The following is a 14,934-nucleotide window of genomic DNA, read 5'->3' as shown; positions in this document are numbered from 1 at the left end:
GTTCTGTAGGAGGAATTCGCAAGTGGGAATGTTTAAAAAACAAAATTTAAGTACAACTTAAATAATATATAAAATTCAAGGTATTTATTATTACAAAAAAGTTACAGTAAGAGAAAGGGAACTAAAATGTCAAAGTTATTTGCGAACTAAAACTTGCTAATGGAGCAGCAGAGATCTTGAGCAGCAAGTGAATTAATACTGAGGTCGAGGCCTCGGTCGGTGGGTGGGGGTGAGCACTCCTTGTTCACTGGTAGACATGGCCACTTGAGTAACCCCGATGATTGTGTAGAGGGCTGCAGTATTGGCTTTGGTGACCAATCCCCTGCTGGCAGATGAGGGGTAGATGGGGTCACTTGCTGGGTCACAGAAATGAGCTTTTCCATGGTCTGTGACACACTCCGTTAGATCAGATGGGGTGGGCCACTGATAGCTTGACTGTTGGGAAAGTTGAGATGATTTCAGTTGACACGGTGACTCTGAAGGCATCCACTGTGACATGCTGGATGGGGTCATTTTTAACCCCATATTGTGATGACTGGGCATTGAAACTCTTCCTCTGTGCTTATTGTCTGTTCTGCCCTTTGAGGGATAGTGGCAACTTGAGATAACTCTGAAAAAGTATCCATCTATCTAGCCAAGCCCGTGGTGGAGCTGACTCTACCTTAAGTTGATTGTGTCTGACTGGTCTTGCCTCATACTATAATTTTAACACATTCCTGGTCGTGACTCAATTGAAGTTTTATCTTCTTCTTCTTCTTCTTCTTTTTTTTTTTTTTCAAGACAAGGTTTCTCTGTGTAGTTTTTGGTTCCTGTCCTGGATCTTGCTCTGTAGACCAGGCTGGCCTCGAACTCACAGAGATCCACCTGGCTCTGCCCACCCCCTCCCCCAGTGTTGGGATTAAAGGCGTGTGCCACCACTGCCCAGCTGAAGCTTTATCTTAAAGATAAATTGTTCTAATTTTGGCAAGCTTTTTCCCTGTTATTTTCTTCCCTATTACTCTCTTATGATGTAATTTCTACTTTACATTCCTTCTAAGTTTTGGAGTAAAGAACAACTTGTGAATAATATTTCAAGCAAATTAATTACAATTCATTTAGGTGATTATCCAGTGGAAGGAGGGAAAAGCGACAGTTGACAACTTGACAGTCTTAATTTAATTTTTTTTACATTGATTTATGTTGTGTGTATGCATGTGTATGCATATGTGACATGGTGCAAGTCAGTAAGGAGGTCAAAGGTCAGTTTGTGGGAGTTGCTTCTTTATCTCCACCATGTGGGTTTTGGAGACTGAATTTAAGTTGTCAGGCTTAGTGGCAGGGGGCTTTACCCACTAAGCCATCTCACCAGCTCTGGATAGGGTTAATGCATGTATGTTTGTTTGTTTTTCAAGACAAGGTTTCTCTGTGTAGCTCTGGCTGTCCTGAAACTTGCTCTGTAGACCAGGCTGGTCTGCAGATCAGATCTGCTGCCCGCCTCTGCCTCCAGACGTCTGGGCTTAAAGGTGCGCGCCACCACCAACCGGTTAATTTTTAATGCTCGCTAATGTGAGGCTTGGCACTTCTAAAGGGTTAAAAAATTACTGGACAGGGGCTGTACTTTAATGGCAGAGCTCCTGACTGTTATATGCAATGTTCTGGGTTTGAACCCCAGCATAGAAAACAAACAAACAAACAAACAAACAAACAAACAAACAAACCAGCAGATGAATACCTACTTGCTATTGTCCCTGCATGAACCTGGAGAGTTGAGACTTCATTGTAGAGTGAGTGATTCATCTCATGAATCTAAGGAGCTTAATGTCTTGCTTTTCAAAAATAATGGCATGATCTAAATTACAAACATAATCAAATACAGTATTCAAGAATAAATCACTTTTCAGATGGGTTTTCCTTTCTGTGACTTGTAATTTTTTTTCCACTTGCAACTATCAATACTTATTCTCTTTGTTCTATATATTTGATGTTTTAAGAATGGTATGCTTGGTGGAGTTTCTTTTCTGGCCTTTTCTAGTTGAGGGTCTGCGTGCTTCTTGTATGAGTATGTTTTTTCTTAGTTTTGGGAAGGTTTCTCCTGTGATCATATTAAAGAGAGACAGGTAAATAATGGCTGCTGAGAGAAGGAGAATTAGCCTCATCCAGGAATAAGCCTCTTAATTGTTCATCTAAAACAAAGTTGTCACTCCTGTAACCATATACACGCCAACAAAAGAAAAATGGACTCAGTAGGCTGTATCTATATATTTGTGCATGTGTATCTAGTATCTATCTGAACATGTATATGTATGTCACATTAGGAATCAAAGAAAAAGAAGCTATCAATTTGAGAGTGGGAATGTGGAAGGAATTAGAGGGAAGGAAAAGGGAGAATGATATAATTATACTTCAGTTAATAATGTAAGAAAACTCAATCACTTTTGATTCCATCAATCAGTTTTATATGATAGAGCACTTTATTATTTATTTCTATTTGCTTTCTGTTTCATATTTGTGCTTTGTTTATAATCCTACGGCAATAAAAAACAACCTGAGGTGCAGTTTACCACACCGTATGAGAAAGTCCTGGAGTTTTTGTCAGGAGACTTGAGTTGCTATACAACTAGATACACCAGTTACCAGCAGCGAGGATCTGCACAGCATGGCCTCCCTGGCCCAGGGTTATCTTGCTCCTCTGTGAAATGGAGCGATATCTCTGCCTTGCGCACTTTATAGTGCAGATGCCAGGATTGAATTTGTACCTCGAGGTCTATAAAACACCGAACTGTTCACGCACTTCTGTGATGGTCTCCTCCCAGGTAGAAGAACCATCTTCAGGTAATTGAGTTTCCCAAATCCTTGTTAAATGCAACTAAAGCACATCCAACCATGGGTCATTCAATATAATGCCGGCTTTAGAAAACAAAAATCACATGATCTAGTCATCTAAACCTCTCTTTCCATCCCTGGGTCACATTGTGACTAGTGAAGAGGTGGCCCATGCCATTAAAAACATTTAAAAGGGTTTCTTAATATGTAATTAACATGTAGAACTACATTTCAGCGAATTTTAGGATATTTATAATTGTGTATCCTTTTCAATGATCAATTTCCAAATATGTCTACACTGTCGAAGAAGACTCTGTTTCTATTGCACAGTTATTCTCTGCCTCCCCATTCCAGCTCCTGGGTCTACTAAATGCTGCCGCTTAGGGAAGCTCCTCGGAGGTGGAAGCCTGCATGTGGCCATTGAATCTGGCTCCTTTCCCTGGGCTTGTTCTGCAGATCTCCCCATGTTTCAGGCTGAATCTGAATCTCTCTTGTGTCATTTCACTCTCCTCATTTTGTGTCCCCTTTTCTTGAACCTCCTTATTCTCAACCAAGTGCCCCACCTATCCCCTTCCAGTTTCCCTGAAGAACAAGCACATATCCAGTCGATAAATTAGCCACTAATAATGATGTCTCTTTTTATGTTTATTTGGAGGGAGGGCTCATACATCACATTGTTCTGGCTTGATATGATCTGGATGTCTTCCCCTGCTCCTTTGATGAGCTGTTGGCTTCTCTAGTCCACAAGCTGACGACTGATCTATGGATTGGTGCTGCAGTAGACTTTCCCCGTATGTATAGCTCTTGAACACACCTTTCCTCTCTCCCATCCAGGTAAAGTTCCAACCATGCAGACCCATTTCAGGGCGATGGGAGGGAACCCTTTCCCCTTCCTTCTCCTTCACATATTCAGTTTCTCTTGGAGAGTCCTTCAGTTAACCTAACTTGTCACCGTCTCTCAGTGCAGCCCATTGTCTCTCAGTAAAGATACATCCTTTGTTGTTCCTGTTTGTAGCACTTGGTGCTATTTCTCTCTGGCACTGGCATAATTTGTAATGGTGGCTTTATGTGTACCCTCTAGAATATAACTTCCACTGCACTGATTGAATTTTTTTTTTTAAAAAAAATCTATTTTCTTTCTTCCATACCTCTAGCGTCTAAAACAATTTCTGGCACACAATAGGTGTTCAATAAATATTTGTTGGACAAACAATGAGCTTTAGTTACCCCCTGTTCTCCAATGGCTCCCTGCCTGGCATCTTTCTTGAAGCCCTGACACTCCATTCTGGTGTAGGTTGCTGTCTTGACATCTCTATCTGAATGTTCACACAGAACACCAGAGTCAGCACTTCTAAAACGAGCCTTATCATTGTCCCTTTTCAACCTTGCCTCCACTTTCCCTGTTAAGAGGCATTGAAACCTTTCTCGCTACCTAAGCTGGAAACCCGAGCGGTATCTCATGTTCTTTTTCTTTTAGCCCTTCATATCACAAGGTAACAGGCCATCAGGTAACAGTTGATTGTGAATGTTTTTTTTTTTCTTTGTATTTTCACTGACGCTGACATCCTTCAAGTCCTCATGTTCTCTCAGCTGTGCTGTTCCGAGCTCGCCCTAACGCCTCTACTTACGTGGTCTTATGTGACCGATTTCTTGAAATCTAGATTGGTAATCAATCCCTTTAGTGCCATTCTCTTTGTTCAGGATTGCTTTGGCTCTCTGGGAGGCGGGGGTGTCTCTCGTGGTCTCACATGAATTTGGTGATTTTAAAAATGACCATTTCTGTGAAGAATATTATTGTGGGACTTTTGATTGGAATTACATTGAATTTGTAAACTGCTTTTGGTAGAATGGTCATTTTCACAATATTAAATTACCAACCCATGAGCTTGGGAGGCTCTTCTGTTTACTAGTATCTTGCCCAATCTTTCCGCAAAGATCTAAAGGTTTTATTGTACAGGTCTTTCATCTCCTTGGTTGTGTTTACTCCTAGACATTTTATTATCTTAGAGGCCATTGTGAATTTGAATTTATCCATGATCTCTTTGTCAGTGTGTTTATTTGTAGTATAGAAAGGCTACTGATTTTTAAGTTGGCTTTGTATCCTGCCACTTTGATGAAATTAGCAATCATTTCCAGAGTTTTCTGGGTGGAATTTTTTCTTGTGTATAAAATCATGTCATCCGCATATATGGATAACGTGGCTTCTTGTTTTTCATATTTATATTTGTCTAATCTCCTTCTCTTGCCTTGTTGCTCCAGCTCGTGCTTCTAGCACTATATTGAGAAAGAGTGAGGACAGTGGCCATTTGTGATGGTTGGAAAGAAAATGGCCTTCATATGGAGTGGCACTTTTAGGAGGTGTGGAGTAGGTGTGGCCTTGTTGGAGGAAGTGGGTCACTGTGGGGGTGGGCTTTGAGGTCTCCTTTGCTCAAGCTATGCTCAGTGTGACACACAGTTCACTTCTTGTTGCCTGTGGATCAAGATACAGCTCCTCTTCTCCAGCACCATGTCTACCTGCACACCACCATGTCCTACCACGATGATAATGGACTGAACCTCTGAAACTGTAAGCCAGCCACAATTAAATGTTTTCCTTTATAAGAGTTGCCATGATCATGGGTCATTCTTGATTTTAATGGGATTACTCTGAGTATTTCTCTATTTAGGATAATGGTGGCTATGGGTTTGTCATATACAGCCTTTACTCTGTTGAGATATGTCCCCTCTAGTCCTACTCTTTCTAGAACTTTTATCATGAAGGCATGTTGGATTTTGTCATATGACTTTTGTTTTTAAGCCTATTTATATTACTTAATACATTTAACTATTTAATACATTTATTAATTTACATATGTTGACTCGTCCCTGCATCTTTATTAATCTTGGTGGGTGATCTTTTTTATATATGTCTATACTTGTTTTGCAAGTATTTTATTGAGGAGTTTTATATCTGTGTTCATGGGGTGTATTGGCCTGGAGTTTTGTTGTTGTTGTGTCCTTACCTCTTTTGTTAAAAAAAATTACTTATTTGCATTTTATGCACATTGCTGTTCTGTCTGTGTGAGGGTATCAGATCTCCTGGAATTATAGGCAGTTGTGAGCTGCCATGTGGGTGATGGGGACTGGGGCTGGTTTTGATTTTAGAATGCTACTGACTTACTAATCTCATCATTTTGTAACCTTTAGGAAGATTACTAGTCTATCAGAACCACCTGGGTTCTCCAGCTGGGGGAGTAATGATTTACTCAGGGAACACTGCTCCTAGAAAAATCCCTTAAGTTCTCTGAGGCCCAGTTTTTCTTTCTGAAAAGTATATAGTAAGCCTTTCCAGGTATACCTCAAATGGCTTTTGTGAGAGATTACTGAAATAATATTCTGGAAAATATTTTTAAATGATAAATATCTGTCTAAATATGATTTGTGAAAGAGTCATCAGTTATTGAAAAGCCAAGAAAAATTCTAGGACATTTGATATATTGATAAATAGTTTGATAAGCTTACAGATGTACAAATGACACAAATATGAATCAAATTGTAAAGAAAAATAATCTATTCACACATACACATAATATACATCTCTGAGATATCTCATTTAGAAGAGGAGTTGGCATGTTTTTCTGTAAGAAATCTCATGATGGATGAGGCTTTGGGGCTCTGGCTGTGCTTTTTTGGTCATTGTTCAGTCTCACTGTGGCTTGAAAATTATTGATGGTAGTAAGCAGACACATGGACATAATGGTATTTTAACAGAACTATCCACTGGCACTGAAATTTGATTATTATATAATTTTCACTTAGCAAAAATGCTATTCTTGCCACATGTGGTACATACACCTTTAATCCTATCTCTTGGCAAACTTGGGCACAAGAAAGTTAAATTTGAGGTAAACTTGGGCTACATAGCGAGTTTCAGACAAACTCAAGCTGTGTAATGAGTCCCCATTACTCCCAAATAGTATTAATCATTTTTCTATAATTTAAACCTATAAAAATCACCTTCAACTTAGACCATAAAAAAGAAGCTACGGTCTGGGTTTGAATCACTAATTTAGAACAAATTTTCATGAAGTAAACTAAACTTTTGCCAGCCAAAATTTATGTACGCCAATGATTTTCACCTGTCCTGTACAAGGCTGGCCTGTCTATGAAGTTCAGTGAGACACATTGCCTGTGAAGGTCAGTGGGCCTTCCTGCCATCTAGGTCCCATTTCCTCCTGAAATCAAGGGAAATGTCATTTGATGATCTCAGAGGTGCCTCCATTGCCTTTCTTTATCCACTGAGCCATCTTGCTGACCCTGAAAATGTTAGAGAGAGATTTTATTATGCGTTATTAAAACAAACATAGCATTACAGGTTATATATAAATAATAAAATGGTAAAAATTAGCATACCAACCATCTTGCATAGTCTCCACCATCATCAGTTTTGTGTTGAGTGCAGCTAGATCTATTCATTTAGCAAGAATCTCAGCCTCAATAGAATTTTGTTGAAGTGTCTCTTCAGGTTGAGAATTAGATCTCTAGATTCACTGTTCTTTCTATTCACTATTCTATCTACTTCCTGGGAACTCTTGACTTATATCCTGCAGCATCCTTCTCCTCCTCTCTGTACTTGGTAGTCATGCTTATTCCCTGTTTCTGTAAATTAACATTTGAAACCAAATAAACAATTTCATGTAATTCCAAATACAAGTATCATACAGTGTGAATCTTTCTCTGGCTTATTCCAGTCTGTTATCCTCAGTTTCCATTTAGGTTGTAGCAAGCGGCAGACTCTCCTTTTAAAGGATGGATGACACTGTTACAGATAGGTCTAAGTAGCAATTTCTGGACGCATTTATGCGTCAACAGATGCTTGAGTTATTTCCATATCTTGGCTATTGTGAATGCTGAATTCTCAGGAGATTACAGATTTCTTTACAATGTAGACATTGCATTTTCTTTGGATGTATATCTAAAAACAGGATTACTTGGTGCTATGGCAGTTCAACTTTAAATTTCTTTATGAGGTCCTTGCTGTTGTCTGTAGTGGCTTTGCCAATCCACATTCCCACTGAGAGTATTCAGGTCTCCTTCTTCACATTCTTGTCAACACTTATTATTTGCTAGCTTTTATTAATGTTTAATTGGTGTGAGGTGATATCTTACTGTGGTTTTGACATGCCTTTCTCTGTTGAATAAGGATGCTGAACATGTCTTCTCATAGCTCTTTGCTATTTGCTATTTGCTATTCTCTTAGATAAAGTCTAGTTAGGTTCTTTGCCCATTTTAAAAGAAATTGCAAATTGGATCTGCAAATGGTATGGTTCAGTGTAATTTTTCTTATTCAAATACAGCAAACTTGGGTTGTAACTCATACTACAGTAAATGAACACATCTATGAAACAAGAAACCTAATGCCTACTTTGTGGGCATGTGGCTAACTTAATTATTTAATACTCCTGAAGAACTTTCAAAGCTGTGAATAAAAGGTATTATTCAATGCTAGAAGCTATTATTGTTTATTATTCCTCAATAGGCACATCATTTTTAGTATATAATGGCAGTAATTCTGAAAGAAGCTGGCATTTAACTTTGTTTGTAGGGTACATGAAGCTACAGGTAACATTGTAATGAATTCTTCCCCTCCTTCCTTCCATACCCAGGATCATTAATTAACTTAGATGCTGCACATTCTGTTAAAGCATCACATAATTTATTAGTATTTAACAGTAATTTTGTCTAAGTATAAAAAGAATATGGTAATATTTTCCAGCTAAGATAAGGTGATTTTAACAATATTAATATTTTTAGAGATGTTAAATGATGTCTTGTGGGATAAAAAACAATAGTTGTATTTAATGGTTGTAATTGACATTTTGTGTAGGTCAACATTGTGGTATAGATTAGAGCCATTGAATATCTGTCCCAACTCCTGCTTCCACAATATACAACTTAGTTCAGAAGGGAATATAATTATAAGATGTGAAGCCATTTAATTCCTACTTACAAAACTGTGAAAGTCAACCACATATTATACTAGAAAGGACATGAAATTGTGGGGTAGCTACCTCTATAGAAGTTCAATTCTCCGCTTTCTTAGTAAGTTTCTTCTCTCCCCAAGCCTCAGGCTCCTGGTAAAAAATATTACGTCATTGATTTTCAGATGCTGCTTCTTGGAATCTAAGGCGAGTGACAGATATATCAAGGTTTCTACCAATAATTATTTTCCAGTAAACATGGCAGCGTTCGTGCCCAGAGACTAGATTCATTATTTCTCTTCCACATTTCAAGGTTCTTTTCACATGTGCATCTAAAGAATTTTGTTGTTTTGAAAATTCTTTCATGTAGTAACCCAAAAGATTGTTTTCAGTACTGGCACTCAGTGATTTATGCATTTCAATTGAAGTTGACATATCTATCAAACACACATACACACACACACCCCATCCCCCACCCCCAAACCCCCCACACCTATAAAATATTTCCTGAGGACTTTAATTCTAGGCTCCAGGACAAGTATAATACCAGGTGTAACCAGCTCTTAATGCCAGGTTCTGGAACTGTCTAGTCACATATACATGGCTGAACCAAGAAGAGCTACGATATGTCTGGCAGGGCACCGAGTGTCCTGGCCAGTGCCTTGACTCACAAGTTTTGCTGTGTTAGCACTTCATAGTTCATAAGGTAGAGGCTTGAAAATGCCAGTTTCAGAGCTTATTTCTGCTTCTGCTATGAAGATTTCATAGTTCTGACTCCCCGAAATAATTTCAGAAGCAAATGTTAAAAGCCAGGCTTGCACTTTCAGATTCTGCACAGAATAGAATATACACAGCATACTATACAATCTGTTTTTATATAATATGCATATATAGTGACAGATAAGGTGACGTTTGTTAGCATATCTATATGATCAGTTAGTAATGACATACTTGAGAAAGAATAAGAGCTTGGGAAGGGATATGGAAGTTTTTGAGGTGCCAATGCTCACTCTTAGATCCACTACTGTGAAAAATGACAATACTCTTCATACTCCATGTGACATGTGAAACTGCGTATCCAAAAGGCAGTGCTTTTCAGGATGCTGTGGTCATGGTCTGCCACTGATAGTGTGCCAGGAGCCACTCCCTATTGTTGGTACAATGAAGAGGGTCCTTGGCCTGACTGTTGGCTACCATGTAAAGCCAATAGCATGCTGGGTATATAGGAGCATCTGAGAAATGCAGGGGATGAAATGGAAAGCCTTTCCTTGAGGAATCCATCCAAGCCCCTGTCATTGACTTGCCTGAGAATGCAGGCAAGCACTGCTCCCTGGGTGTGTCTCAATGTCCTGATGTTTAGGATGTGTGTTTAAGGTCCCTCTCATTTCTGAAATCCCACTTATCAACAACAGGAGAACCTTCATAGGTAAGCTCAATCTCTGTTTGCTTAGCATTCCCGACAGTATTTATTAACATCATGAATATTTACCTTGCACTAGACTCCAGGCTAAAAGATGACTTTAAAAGGATAAAACAGGCTCCATTTATGAGCAGTAGGAAACCATCCTAGAACAAGAGTGTCCATTCCCTGGAGGGTACAGTCAGCAAGCTGCAATTGCAGAGGGGAAGATTAAGAGACAACCAGGTTCCAGAGCCAGAATGCAATGTCCATATGTGGGTAATGACGCTGGGGATAATGACACCCAGAGAATCAGGGCCCCATGCTAAGAACCACGGTGCACCGCAGAGGAAGCTATGACAGTGTTATTGTCTTTCTCTGAGCACTTACAGTTGTATTTAAGCTGAAAGGAAATGGGAGTGAAAGCGTGAAGAGAAATATCAGGCAGCCTACATGCTGGTGGCCAAGGGAGAGACATCCTCAGAAGAAAGAACTTGGCACTGCCAAAGTGTCATCACAGAGCCAGCCAAAAGCATTGTCAGCATGTAGCAAGACAGCTATTGCCTTCTCCAGAGGACCAGGGATAGGAGAGATGCAATGAAAAGAGTGAAGGAAACAGTGTTCATCAACTGTATCCTTAGTTATCTGTTGTTTGGAAGGATACTCGGGTGGAAGATGGTTTCCTAGGTGATTCTATGATGCTGTGCAGTCGAATCAGCCTCTGCCTTCCTTCCCTGATCCTAAGCAGTAACCTTCTTTTTGCTGCTGGTATCCTGCCTAACACCATGGCCAGACTGGATCTGTCTTAATTTCCATTACTGCTTTTAATTTGGAATTAGGCAAGCATGGATTTTTGGAAGAGGCTTACTTTTTTTTTTTATAACATTTTTGAAGTTCTCCTTAGAACCTGAGCCATTAGTACAAAGCCCCATGAAGTCACCATGTTGACCAGTGTGGCTAAGTTACATTTTAGTAGAGAAAGACTCAGCAGGTAACAACACATCAATCCTCTCTCTCTCTCTCCATTTCTCTCTGTCTCTCCTCTCTCTCAGACTGAGCCTCATAATGATGTTCTTTAGACACAAGAAGGCTTAGTTTAGAGGAAGAGTCAGAAAAAGTACTTGAAAAGAATGTTCAACATAAGCAACAAAAACTGACTCAGTGGGATACATACATATATATATATGTATATGTATATATACATATATATGTGTATTTGAGCATATATATACATATATATGTATATATATGCTCAAATACACACACTCACAAATAATAATAATAATTATAATAGAAGAGGTCATTAACTTGAGAGTAGGGGGACATAGGAAAGGTGGAGGGCGAAAAGGAAAAAGTATTATATTTCAATTACAATGTTTTAGAAAAAATGAATAGACTTAGAAAACAATGAGAAAAGTTCAAGCCTTCTACACTCGGAAACATGGGGCCAGGTGCTTTGGACATCTCATAAAAACAAGCCATTTGGCTGGTGTTTTAGACTGTGAGGACACTTTGTGATTATTTGTGATTGTGGTATTGGATTATGTTATTTAAGAGATAATTGTCGAGGACGAGGAGAGGAGTCTGTCAGGAAAGTGCTCAGGGTGCAAGCATGAGGCCTCAGGCTCCGCTGTGAAAGCTGTCTGCAGGTGTCTGTCCTGCCAGCACCCGGGAGGCAGAGAGAAGATCCTTGGGACCTGTGGCCAGCCAGCATAACCAATGGGTGCTATCTAGGTCTAAAGAGAGACTGTGCCTCAAAATATAAGGTGGAGAAGTGATTGAGGAAGACACTCGGTGTGGAGCACATGTGCTCACATATGAGAACCACACCCACTCCTTTAATAACGGTGAGCTTCTGTTCAAAAACGGTTATTATTTTAAATCTTCATGATCTTTTTCTTTGTAAATATATCACTGTATGGAAGAAATCTCAACTTATTTAAGTGTATGACATCATTTATCAATGATTCATTAGGCATCCTCTTCATGAAGTTTATTGTAATAGACACTCAGCAATGGGAAGCTATGATCTTTCCTATGATGTTAATTTCTGTGTTTGAGGCTGGATATGCATGTGAATGCATGTGTGTATACATCTAACCATGTTGCACATGAGTATACTATTTCCCCCAGTATGCATGAGGCATCAGTTCCAGGACTTTTGCCGATACTCATATCTATAGATTCTGAAATTCCTGGTACAAGATGGCATGGTATTTATACATAATAAGCTACTCATCCTGCTCTATGCTTATATTGTCTTTATGTTACTTACAATGTGTCCTACAATCTAAATGTTATATTAATATTTGTGTTGTATTGTCTAGGGAACAGTGATCATAAAAGTCCATACATATCTAGTACAGGTCCAGTTTTCAAATATTAAAAAAATAAACATATGTGTGTGAATTTATAGAAAGAAAGAAGAAAAGGAGGATGGGGAAGAGGAAAGGAAAATAAAAAAGAAGTAACGAGACAAAGAAAGGAGAATGGGGGAGAACAAACTATAACAAAAATTAGATGTTGATTAGAATCAGCCTAAAGAAGCTTATCAGGAAGTGGAGTGAGCATCTGTATCTGTCTCGGGCCTTCCGACATTCATTTACACTTAAATTTTGAGTATGTATATTTGGACTGAGGGAAAGTCACTGTAGGAGAAGAAACAAGGCTGTAAAGCATTCTAAGATAGATGAAAAGAGACTTATACAATACCTATTGATCGAAAATATGGTGCAAGAAACTGACAGTGGCCACTACCTGTTGTCAGAGGTAACAGCCACCATGTTTAATTCTGTGTTAATTGCTCTAGCTTGGAAACTATCGAATGAAGCAGGAACTCTTTGCCAATGTGAGGCAGAATGATATCAGTATATACTCAGAGGGTCCAACCTATGACATGATTTAGATGGGAGTGAGAAAAACCTAAGTTTGAGTCCTCATTCCATGATTTATCATCCAATTCTGAAACTGATTAACTTTTCTTTGGTAGTGAGTTTTGATCACACAGAATTCCCATTCACTCATGACTTTTAACATATGACCTCATTTGGGATAGGGCTTTACCACAGTAGATTGGCGTTAGCTCTAGATTCAATGACTAGTGTACTTGTAAGAAAAGGGCACAGAGAAAACATGTTGTGAAGATGAAGGCAGAGATTTGAGTGATGTGCCCACGAGCCAAAGACACTAGGAATGTGTAGAAATCTCCAGAAGGCAGAAGCTGGGTACAGAACAGATTCGCCTCTCGATTCCAGAGTCGAGAAGGAACCCACTCTGCTGGCACTTTGTTTTATATTCATCTTTTTCTACGACTGGGATAGAATACATTTTTACTGTTTAAAGATGTCCAATTTGTGGTATGGCATTTGCCATGGTAGTCCTGGGAAGTGAACACATTTTACAAACTTGATTTTCCTTCATTTCAGAGAAGAGATGATGGTTCTCATCTGACTTTTGTTGAGAACTAAGGGGACTAGAATCACTAAGAAGAGACTTGCTAGTTATAAGGGGCTCTGCAAATATTTACACTTGTAAGCACTTCCTAAATTGTGGAATACTTGCTAATGTCTTAGAACAAATGGGGCAGCAGTCAGAGCATGCAACGTCTTATGCCCACCCTGCCATGGGAGAACATACCATGGGATTATTGACAAAGCCATCTAACATTATTTTAGCATCTTGGTCCTTAGAACAGAATAGTAACAAAATGTGCTGGTATTTGTTTGTTGGGGGTAAAACGGAGTGCTTGGGCCAACACCCTGGCGATGATTTTCATTATTCAGAAGCTTTTCCCTCTCTGAGACAAGTGAAAGCTCACTGTGCAATGACTTAGTAAGAAAAATATGTGTGTTCAGTTCAGCCTCCAAGTGGAGTTTGAAAGCAGGATCTGCTTTTCTATTATTGCTCCCCTTTTCCAAGAAAAACCATAACTTCTCAAGGAGAAGGAACCCCTTGTACTTTGTAGTAAGTGCAAACTGGAGTCCCCAGAGGAGGAAATAGATGTGTGAAGCCATTCAGTGTAGCTCACTTTCAGATGGTTTGGTAAATATCGGTTAATTTGTTCCTATTGCTCTCCTGAGGGAACTATGAGTTGTGTTCTTTCACAACATAGAGGCTGAAATGGATCAGGCTGGTTATAAAACTAGTGAGTACAGGGGATAGATGTTTGCTGGAGCTGAACTCTTCAGATGTTAGGTTTCTGCTCACTGGTGTGTATCTCACATGATGTGAGAAGACCCCCAGTCTCCCCATGCCCCCACTGTCACTCAAATGTTCAATAAATTGTGTGTGTGTGTGTGTGTGTGTGTGTGTGTGTGTGTGTGTGTGTGTGTATGATGTATGCATTGTTATGGGGGAAGGTGGTGAACATACCCCAACTGGAGATTGACACTGGGTGTCCTCTCTATTGCTCTCCCCTTTATGTTTTGAGGCATGGTCTCTCATTGAGATTGGAATTTCCCATTTTGACTAGACCAGCTAGACTGCTTGTCCCCTGGAATCCACCAGTCCCTCATACTCAGCACTGGGGTTATAGGAGGGTGCCACAAGACCTGACTCTTTACTTGGGTGTTGGGGATCAGGATCAGATTGTTGGCCTTGATGCATGCCTAACACCCAGTCTACCCACTGAGCTATCTTCCTATCTCGATATCCATGGAATTACTTTCTAGACTTGCATTCCATGATTTATTTCAGACCCTTCTGCTCTCGCACATCTATCAGTTTCTCTTCTACTATCCTTGCATCTAGAAATGCCATGATAGGTAAATGTAC

At 39.5% G+C, this 14,934-nt stretch overlaps 1 protein-coding gene across 2 annotated transcripts in view; it reads left to right on the top strand.

Moving 5' to 3' along the window:
- Window positions 1–14,934, top strand: part of Fgf12 (fibroblast growth factor 12) — a 524,714-nt gene that overhangs the window by 63,288 nt on the left and 446,492 nt on the right. Inside the window, exon 1 of one of the 2 annotated variants that reach the window (XM_076548663.1) lies at window positions 3,934–4,295. The exons of the other annotated variant lie outside the window; for it this stretch is intronic. The gene's annotated coding sequence lies outside the window, so the exon portion shown is untranslated. Of the gene's footprint in view, window positions 1–3,933; window positions 4,296–14,934 lie in introns of those variants that run through there. 2 annotated transcript variants of the gene reach the window in all.

Source organism: Peromyscus maniculatus, chromosome 12 (assembly GCF_049852395.1).
Source record: "Peromyscus maniculatus bairdii isolate BWxNUB_F1_BW_parent chromosome 12, HU_Pman_BW_mat_3.1, whole genome shotgun sequence".
NCBI classification, from domain to species: Eukaryota; Metazoa; Chordata; class Mammalia; order Rodentia; family Cricetidae; genus Peromyscus; species Peromyscus maniculatus.
Note: the sequence above shows the minus strand (reverse complement) of the source record. Positions and strands in the feature narration are given on the sequence as shown.